At 38.7% G+C, this 9,447-nt stretch overlaps 1 long non-coding RNA gene across 1 annotated transcript; it reads right to left on the reverse strand.

Annotated features, from left to right (window-relative positions):
* Window positions 1-4,231: 4,231 nt before the first annotated feature.
* Window positions 4,232-5,206, reverse strand: LOC117348906. The gene is made up of 3 exons (XR_004537068.1): window positions 4,552-5,206; window positions 4,451-4,471; window positions 4,232-4,372 (listed from the first exon to the last, which is right to left on the reverse strand). It is a non-coding gene; the product is annotated as an uncharacterized LOC117348906 (long non-coding RNA).
* Between the last annotated feature and the right edge of the window lie 4,241 nt (window positions 5,207-9,447).

Genomic DNA, 9,447 nt, shown 5'->3' on the forward strand with positions numbered 1-9,447 from the left:
GCAGAGGCAAAGGAAAACATGGGGAAACCTGAAAGGGCAGAGGAAAAACTTGGATAAACTAGAGAGCAGAGGAAAATGTGGGGAAACCTGAAAGGGCAGAGGCAAAGGAAAACATGGAGAAACCTGAAAGGGCAGAGGAAAAACTTGGATAAACTAGAGAGCAGAGGAAAATGTGGGGAAACCTGAAAGGGCAGAGGCAAAGGAAAACGTGGAGAAACCTGAAAGGGCAGAGGAAAAACTTGGATAAACTAGAGAGCAGAGGAAAATGTGGGGAAACCTGAAAGGGCAGAGGCAAAGGAAAACTTGGAGAAACCCGAAAGGGCAGAGGAAAAACCCAAAAGGGCAGAGGAAAAGGAATGTGGAGAAACCCGAAAGGGCAGAGGAAAGGAAAATGTGGAGAAACCTGAAAGGGCAGAGGAAAAGGAAAATGTGGAGAAACCTGAAAGGGCAGAGGAAAAGGAAAATGTGGAGAAACCTGAAAGGGCAGAGGAAAAACTTGGGGGAAACATGAAAGAACAGAGGAAAATGTGGAGAAACTAGAGAGACGAGAAACCTGAAAGGGCAGAGGAAAAGGAAAATGTGGAGAAACCTGAAAGGGCAGAGGAAAAAATGTGGAGAAACCTGAAAGGGCAGAGGAAAAAATGTGGAGAAACCTGAAAGGGCAGAGGAAAAACTTGGGGGAAACATGAAAGAACAGAGGAAAAACTTGGGGGAAACATGAAAGAACAGAGGAAAATGTGGAGAAACTAGAGAGACGAGAAACCTGAAAGGGCAGAGGAAAAGGAAAATGTGGAGAAACCTGAAAGGGCAGAGGAAAAAATGTGGAGAAACCTGAAAGGGCAGAGGAAAACATGGAGAAACTAGAGAGCAGAGGAAAACGTGGAGAAACTAGAGAGCAGAGGAAAACGTGGAGAAACTAGAGAGCAGAGGAAAATGTGGAGAAACCTGAAAGGGCAGAGGAAAAACTTGGAGAAACCTGAAAGGGCAGAGGAAAAACTTGGAGAAACCTGAAAGGGCAGAGGAAAATGTGAAGAAACTAGAGAGATGAGAAACCTGAAAGGGCAGAGGAAAAACTTGGGGGAAACATGAAAGAACAGAGGAAAATGTGGAGAAACTAGAGAGACGAGAAACCTGAAAGGGCAGAGGAAAAGGAAAATGTGGAGAAACCTGAAAGGGCAGAGGAAAAGGAAAATGTGGAGAAACCTGAAAGGGCAGAGGAAAAAATGTGGAGAAACCTGAAAGGGCAGAGGAAAACATGGAGAAACTAGAGAGCAGAGGAAAATGTGGAGAAACCTGAAAGGGCAGAGGAAAAACTTGGATAAACTAGAGAGCAGAGGAAAATGTGGGGAAACCTGAAAGGGCAGAGGCAAAGGAAAACGTGGAGAAACCTGAAAGGGCAGAGGAAAAGGAAAACCTGAAAGGGCAGAGGAAAAGGAAAACGTGGGGAGACCTGAAAGGGCAGAGGCAAAGGAAAACGTGGGGAAACCTGAAAGGGCAGAGGAAAAGGAAAACTTGGAGAAACCCGAAAGGGCAGAGGAAAAGGAAAACTTGGAGAAACCCGAAAGGGCAGAGGAAAAACTTGGGGGAAACCCGAAAGGGCAGAGGAAAAAACTTGGATAAACTAGACAGCAGAGGAAAACGTGGAGAAACCCGAAAGGGCAGAGGAAAAACTTTGGGAAACCTGAAAGGGCAGAGGAAAAAAACGTAGAGAAACCTGAAAGGGCAGAGGAAAAACTTGGGGAAAACATGAAAGAACAGAGGAAAATGTGGAGAAACTAGAGAGCAGAGGAAAATGTGGAGAAACCTGAAAGGGCAGAGGAAAAACTTTGGGAAACCTGAAAGGGCAGAGGCAAAGGAAAACATGGAGAAACCTGAAAGGGCAGAGGAAAAACTTTGGGAAACCCGAGGAAAAAATAGAAGAAATTCAAAGAAAATGCAGCGAAAAACACTGAGAAGTAGCAGGAGAAGAAAAACTATAAGAAAAAAGCAGAGAAAATAGAGAAAAAAAGCAAGTTGAAGGTTGAAGAAATCTGCAAAGCAAAAGTTAGAGAAAAATCCAATACAAAAGTTGAAGGGAGAGAAAATAGAATACAAAAAAGGCAAGTTGAAGATGAAAAAGGGCAAACCTTTAAAGCAAAAGATAAACTACACCTTAAGTTTGTAAACTGCATCATCTCCACAGAAGTAGAGCTCGACACAGTTTACAGGAATAGAAGGAACTCCAACGAAAGTTAAAGGACTTAGTAAAGAGAAAGTTTAGAGGGACTTAGTATATTGAATAGGGAGAGGTCAATTATATTTTAGAGTAAAGCCATGTTTTCAAATGTTTTTGGAAGAGTTGGAGGGAGGCTAGACTCTGAAGCGGGGCAGTAAAGCTGTTCCACAGTTCGGTGATCCTGAAGACGATGGACGTCCCTAATTTTCCTGAATGGGATATGCCTTTTAAAGAAGGGAAGGATAGTTTGAATTTGAGTGGATCTTGTGATGTTGGGATTCGAGGAGTTCCAGGATAGTGGAAAAAGGGGAGGAAGGATGCCGTGTAGAGATTTTAAGGTTAGGCAGGTGCATTTGTAGTGGACCCTAAGAATTACTGGGAGCCAGTGAAGCTTAGACATAAGCGGGGAGACGGTCAAATTTGCTTTTTGCAAAGATTAGTTTAGCCGCAGCATTCTGAATCCGTTGAAGTCTAGGAAGGCTTTTCTTTTGTTAGGCTTAAGTAGATGGAATTACAGTAATCCAGTCTGGAAAGAATGATGGATTGTACGAGGACAGCAAAGTGTTGACAAAAGCAGGATCTCGCTTTCCTTAACATGTGAAGATCGAAAAAGCATTTTCTTTACTAGGGAGTTAAGGTGGTCGTTGAACGACAGTGTAGAATCAATGATGCCCAGAACTTTGCTCGAGTGCTCAAGCTGCAATGTGGGTAGCTGATTTAATTTTGGGCCGAGCCAAAGTAGTTTTGTTTTGGTCTCATTTGTACAGTGAGAGCCCAGGATTGGAGGTTCCAAATACATGAAGCGATGTTCTCAGAGAGATTGGTGAGATTAGAGTCGGTCTCAAGGAGCACAAGAATGTCATCGGCGTAAGTGTAAAGTGTTTCCAAGGGGGATAGTTGGGAGGACATATAAATATTGAAAAGAATCAGGGATAGAGGTCAGAGTAGGAGAGGGAACATAAGAATTTTCAGATCCAATCTAAGACTGTTGAGTTTATGCCAATTTCAGAGAGTTGGATAATTAGTATATCATGATGGACAATGTCGAAACCTGCAGAAAGGTCAAATTGAAGAACAGCAAACTTATTGCAAGAGTGAAGTTGTTGGACCTTTGAGATTGAGGCCAGTAGGGATTTGGTGCTGAAGCCATGTTGGTAGGGTAGGAGAATGGAGAATCTCAAGATAGGATGAGAGTTGGGTAGAGATGGACTCCAGCATCTTGGTCAGGAGAGGGATGTTTGCTATTGGGCACTAGCTGGATGGTGTGGAGGGGTCTAGATCAGCTTTTCAGTAGTGGGGATAAGGCGATGTGTCCCATTTCAGCAGAAAATAGGCCTGAAAGTAGGGCAGAATTTATAAGTTTGGTGAGAGATGAGATGGCTTGTGTGGGAATTTTCTCATATAGGTAGGAGGTGAAAGGGTCCAAGGTACAGTTGCAGGATTTCAACTTGAGGCAGAGTTTAGCAACCTGGGAATTGGATATGAGCTCAAAGGCGGTCCAGGATTTGTCTACTGATATGGTTGGCGATGGTTAGTGTACGGTTAGAGTTGGTGGGCAGAGAGTTGTAGGAGGGTGTTGGTGGAAACGATAATCATAAGGTAGTGACTTTCGTTGAAAAATTTTGCTAAATCAGCAGGTGGAGGAGGGGACTATGGAGTCATTTTTGGAGGATATGGCGCACCAGATGTTAAAGTATTACTTTGGTTGTTGGATCTGGAGATTGTTACCGTAGTAGTTCTTCCTTGCTTTTTTTAGTTCAGAATTGTTGGACTTGATATTAATCCTCCAGGACTGTCTATCTGTGGGGGATTTAGATTTTAAAACTTGAAGGCAAAGAAGCCAAACTTGAAGGCAAAGAGACAAAATACAAAAGAAAAAGGCAAAATATTAAGCCAAAAGTTTAAGGGAAAGGAAAAATGCAATATAAAAGTTGAAGAGCAAAAGACAAAAAAGTTAAGGAGAGAAAGCTGCAAAAGGTGGAGAAGAAAAAAAAAGACACGAGGCAAACATTTTTATTGGTTATACACTAAAAAAAGGAAAACAGACTTTCTGCTGAGTCTGGTTCTGGTGTATTCTGCATGGATGCTTCCAGAGCTGTAGTCCAGCATCAACCGCTTCAAGACTTCCTCCTCTAATTCTAGCCACTGCACGAAAACCTACAAATGGAGAAGCTCCTTTAACTTTGTTTTCCTGTGTGCACACGATACATTTAATTTTATTCAAATGACATTTACCTGAGAATCTTCAGTAGGTTCCTGCACAGAAAACAATTAAAATTAACAAAGACAATACAAAAGAGTGAAGACAAAGGTCAAAGGAAACTGAAAATGCTTACCCGCAATACTCCCGCATGCTTATCTGCAAGACAAAAAGATAGTGTCAGCGTTTTAGAATTACATTCAATAAAGTATAAAATGTTAAAATGACTACCTTATGTTATTTAAAAAGGCAATAGATAGAAACAAAGAAATAAGGCATACCTTTTTTATTGGACTCGCTTGCTCTAACTTGCTCAATAAAAAAGGTTCTGCATTATTTCATACATAAATTTATAACAGAATGCAAACCGTCCTCCAAAAAAACCCAACAAATCAGCATTGGGAAGCAAAGGAGACTATGGACTATGAACAATTGCCTTTTAAGTAGTTTCCTAATTTTGCCTCTCTTGTGTCCTAAACCCGCCCCAGCTTTAAATTTTATATTTTTGACTATCTGCAAAACTTCAAGACATAACAAAATATATAAATTATGCAAAGGCTCTATCGCAGACATATTGTATTAGAGAAGTGTGGTGAAAGGCAAACTTTGGAAAACATTTTGTAGTTGCCTTTGCTTCCTATTGCTGATTCTCCCCAAGGATTTCCCTTCTGTTTTATAAATTTATGTCAACCAGAGAAAACCCTCTTAAATTGTATAGCCAATAGAAACTTAGTCAAAGTACTGCTAGAATTGGCTAAACCCCATTTTAAACCTGAGATGAGTCTGAAAATATAATATTTGCTGAGAAGACACCGGAGTAGAGATCAAAGACATCAGTATGAGCCCGCCATAAATCGTGGAAACCTCTGGCTCGGGTCTAAATGAGAATTGCCTCATACATCATAGTTTATGATCGTCTCCCGTGAACAAAATAGTTATATTTCCAAGTGAGAAAATACAGGCTTAACACTCAGGAAGGAGGTAAAGACATCAAATACCCCTTCAAAGACTAAACCAACACAACTACAATAAGTAATAATAAATAAGGAAACTATGTGAATGGCAATCAGTGATTTACACAAGCGAGATTCTAAATATTAAATTTTAACAATACATACATAGACATTGACATTAATAAATAAATATATATTATCCAATAAAATTAGTGCAAAATATCTAATAAATAATTCACTGAATAAATATGAAATCTTATATAAATATATAAAAGCAATGTATGAAAGAATTGTGTAAATATAAGAAAGGACCCTGAGAACTTAATTACTATAAAGAGATTATATACTCATGAAAAGTGCCTGTGCAAAAGTTCCTGTCCAAGATAGCAGCCAATTCTAATTAAACCTTAAACATCCACTAAAAGTAAAGTGCAACTGCTAAAGTGCAAATGCTGAAACACTAAAGTACAAGTAATACCACTCATAACAGGATTGCAACAGCTACTAAAGCACCAACACTGCAAAATATTACTGGGGTCCCAAACCATTACTAACCCCCAAACACATACATACACTACACCACTCAAACCATATACATATCGCCACTCGACAGAACTCCGTTTCATGTCTTCATCAGGAGTGGGATACAAATAAATTGATGACCCAGTGGAAAGACCGACAACAAATTTCTCAGGAAATCAGTCAAAAGTCATGAAAAAATGACAATGAACGGCGTGTACGAATCAAACAACGCTAGCGTTGTTTGATTCGTACACGCCGTTCATTGTCATTTTTTCATGACTTGACCGATTTCCTGAGATTTGTTGTCTATATTTCCACTGGGTCATCAATTTATTTTTTATGACTTGCATCAATTTATTTTTTCATGACTTGACCGATTTCCTGAGAAATTTGTTGTCTTTCCACTGGGTCATCAATTTATTTGTATCCCGCTCCTGATGAAGACGCGAAACAGAGCTCTGTCGAGTGGCGATATGTATATGGTTTGAGTGGTGTAGTGTGTGTATGTGTTTGGGGGTTAGTAATGGTTTGGGACCCCAGTAATATTTTGCAGTGTTGGTGCTTTAGTAGCTGTTGCAATCCTGTTATGAGTGGTATTACTTGTACTTTAGTGTTTCAGCATTTGCACTTTACTTTTAGTGGATGTTTAAGGTTTAATTAGAATTGGCTGCTATCTTAGACAGGAACTTTTGCACCGGCACTTTTCAGGAGTATATAATCTCTTTATAGTAATTAAGTTCTCAGGGTCCTTTCTTATATTTGCACAATTCTTTCATACATTGCTTTTATATATTTGTATACGATTTCATATTTATTCAGTGAGAATTATTTATTAGATATTTTGCACTAATTTTATTGGATAATATATATTTATTTATTAATGTCAATGTCTATGTATGTATTGTTAAAATTTAATATTTAGAATCTCGCATGTGTAAATCACTGATTGCCATTCACATACTTTCCTTATTTATTATTACTTATTGTAGTTATTGTGTTGGTTTAGTCTTTGAAGGGGTATTTGTTTGTGGTGTCTTTACCGCCCCCTTCTTCCTGAGTGTTAAGCCTGTATTTTCTCACTTGGAAATATAACTATTTTGTTCACGGGAGACGATCATAGACTATGATGTATGAGGCAATTCTCATTTAGACCCGAGCCAGAGGTTTCCACGATTTATGGCGGGCTCATACTGATGTCTTTGATCTCTACCCCGGTGTCTTCTCAGCAAATATTATATTTTCAGACTTTCATCTCAGGTTTAAAGGGGGTTTAGCCAATTCTAGTTATAAATTTATGTAACATTATGTAAACCGTTTAGGTTTTTATTGCTATAGAAATTTAATCTAACAGATAGTTAACTCAGGTCTTTAAATAAATAGATAAGAGGAACTAAGATAACACCTTTTTTACTGAGCGAATTAGTAAGTTAGTGAGCGAGCGAGCCCAATAAAAAATGTTTTGCCTTATTTCCTTGTTTGTTTATCTACTGCTTATTTAAAGAAGACCGATTTTAAAAATGTCTATAGCGATTAAAACCTAAATAGTTTACATGTTACATACATAAGTTTATAAAACAGATGCAAACCATCTTCAGAAAAAAAGATAATAGCCAAAAGAGGCTTGTAAAAACTAGACGATTGCATTTAAAGTAGATTCCTACCACATTTCTGTAATACGATCGTATTTCAGAGAAAGCCTCGTGCAGATGCAGCCAAAATATATAAAGATTAGCTGCAGTGGATCTGCACAAGGATTCAATACATAAAAAATGTATGTGTTGGGCGAAGGCTCTCATATTATATTACAGAATTGTGGCGATAAAGGCAAAATTTACCCCCTATTTTACAAAATTACAACTGCAGTTTTGTAAAAAGAGTCCTTAGGAATGTACTTAAAATGCAATAAAATATGGCTAGAAGCTAACTTGGCTTCAAATCGAGTCAACGGGTATAATTCCATTAAAGTCAGTCTTCTTCAAACAGACCATATAGAAATAAAGGAAATAAGGCAACCCCTTTTTTACTGGACTCGCTCACTCACTTTACTCACTTACTTGCTCAATAAAAAAGGTCTTGTGTTATTTCCTTCATTTCTATCTATTGCCTATTTAAGGAAGACTGACTTTCATGGAAATATACCTGTTTACTTGATTTAAAGCCAAGCTAACTTCTAACCGTGTATTTTAGAAATTTCTATAGCGGTGAAAACCTAAACAGTTTAAATTAAACAGAACCAAACGATCCTCTGGAAAATCAGTACTAGCCAAAAAAGGCTTGTACAAACAATGATGAACAAGTTCCGATACAGCAGAAAAAAAGAAACTAAACAATTGCGTTTAAGTGGACTCCTACCTCATTTCTGTAATACGATAGGTAACTAAGAAAGCCTCTACCTGATTTATACATCTCTAATGTACTGAAGCCTCATGCGGATAGATCTCAAAAATTTATAAAAAAATACCCCAACTTAAAGCTAGGATGGATCTACATGAGGCTTCGGTACATAAAATGTATAAATTGGGCAGGGGCTCTTTCTCACGTATCGTATTACAGAAATGTGGTGAAAAGGCAAAATTTAAGCAAATTGAAGAAATGACTTAAAGGCAATTGTTAGCAGTTTCTCATCGCTATGGAAATTTCACACAAGTATATGGCTATAATCTAGCTTGGCTTTAAAACGACTCAACAGGTATAGTTCCATTACAATCAATCTTCTTTAAATAGGCAATAGATGGAAATAAAGGAAATAAGGCAACCCCTTTTTTACTGGACTCGCTCACTCACTTTACTCACTTACTTGCTCAATAAAAAAGGTCTTGTGTTACTTCCTTCATTTCTATCTATCGCCTATTTAAGGAAGACTGATTTTAATGGAACTATACCTCTATCCTATAGCCATATACTTTAATAAAATTTCCATAGTAATGAAAACCTCAATGATTTACATAATATACATAAATTTATAAAAAAACAAAAATGAGCAATAAGACAGTAGCCAAGAGGCTTGTACAAACAATAGTGAAAATCAGGAGTGTCCAACCTTTAAGCTTCCCTGGGCCGCATTGCACGAAAAAGTTTCTGGGGCCGTGCAAATGCTGCAGCGAGATGGAAGAGTGATGGTAAACACCAGGGGGGGGTGGGAGTGGAGGAAAACACTGCATCGCCCTCAACCGGGGCCGCAGGTTGGACACCCTGGTCAGTAGTATCATGAAGCGACAATATCTAGAAAAAGGCCAACTATGAACAATTGCGTTTTAAGTAGCTTCCTCAATTTGCCTTTCACCGCATTTCTAAGAGAGCCTCTGCCCGGTTAATACATTTATGTACTGAACTCTTGTGCAGATCCACCCCAGCTTTAAGTTTATTTATATTTTTGGGCTCTATCTGCACGAGACTTCGGTACATAACAAAAATGTATAAATGAGACAGGTTCTCTTGCTGAAATATTACAGAAATGTGGTGAAGGCGGCAAATTGCAATAACGGTTTCTAGCGTGGGGGAGCTGTGCCGAATGGCCTGCGCTGCTCCCGACACTCATACAAACTCAATGAGCGTCG

The sequence above is a fragment of the Geotrypetes seraphini genome, chromosome 15 (assembly GCF_902459505.1).
Source record: "Geotrypetes seraphini chromosome 15, aGeoSer1.1, whole genome shotgun sequence".
Classification (NCBI taxonomy): Eukaryota; Metazoa; Chordata; class Amphibia; order Gymnophiona; family Dermophiidae; genus Geotrypetes; species Geotrypetes seraphini.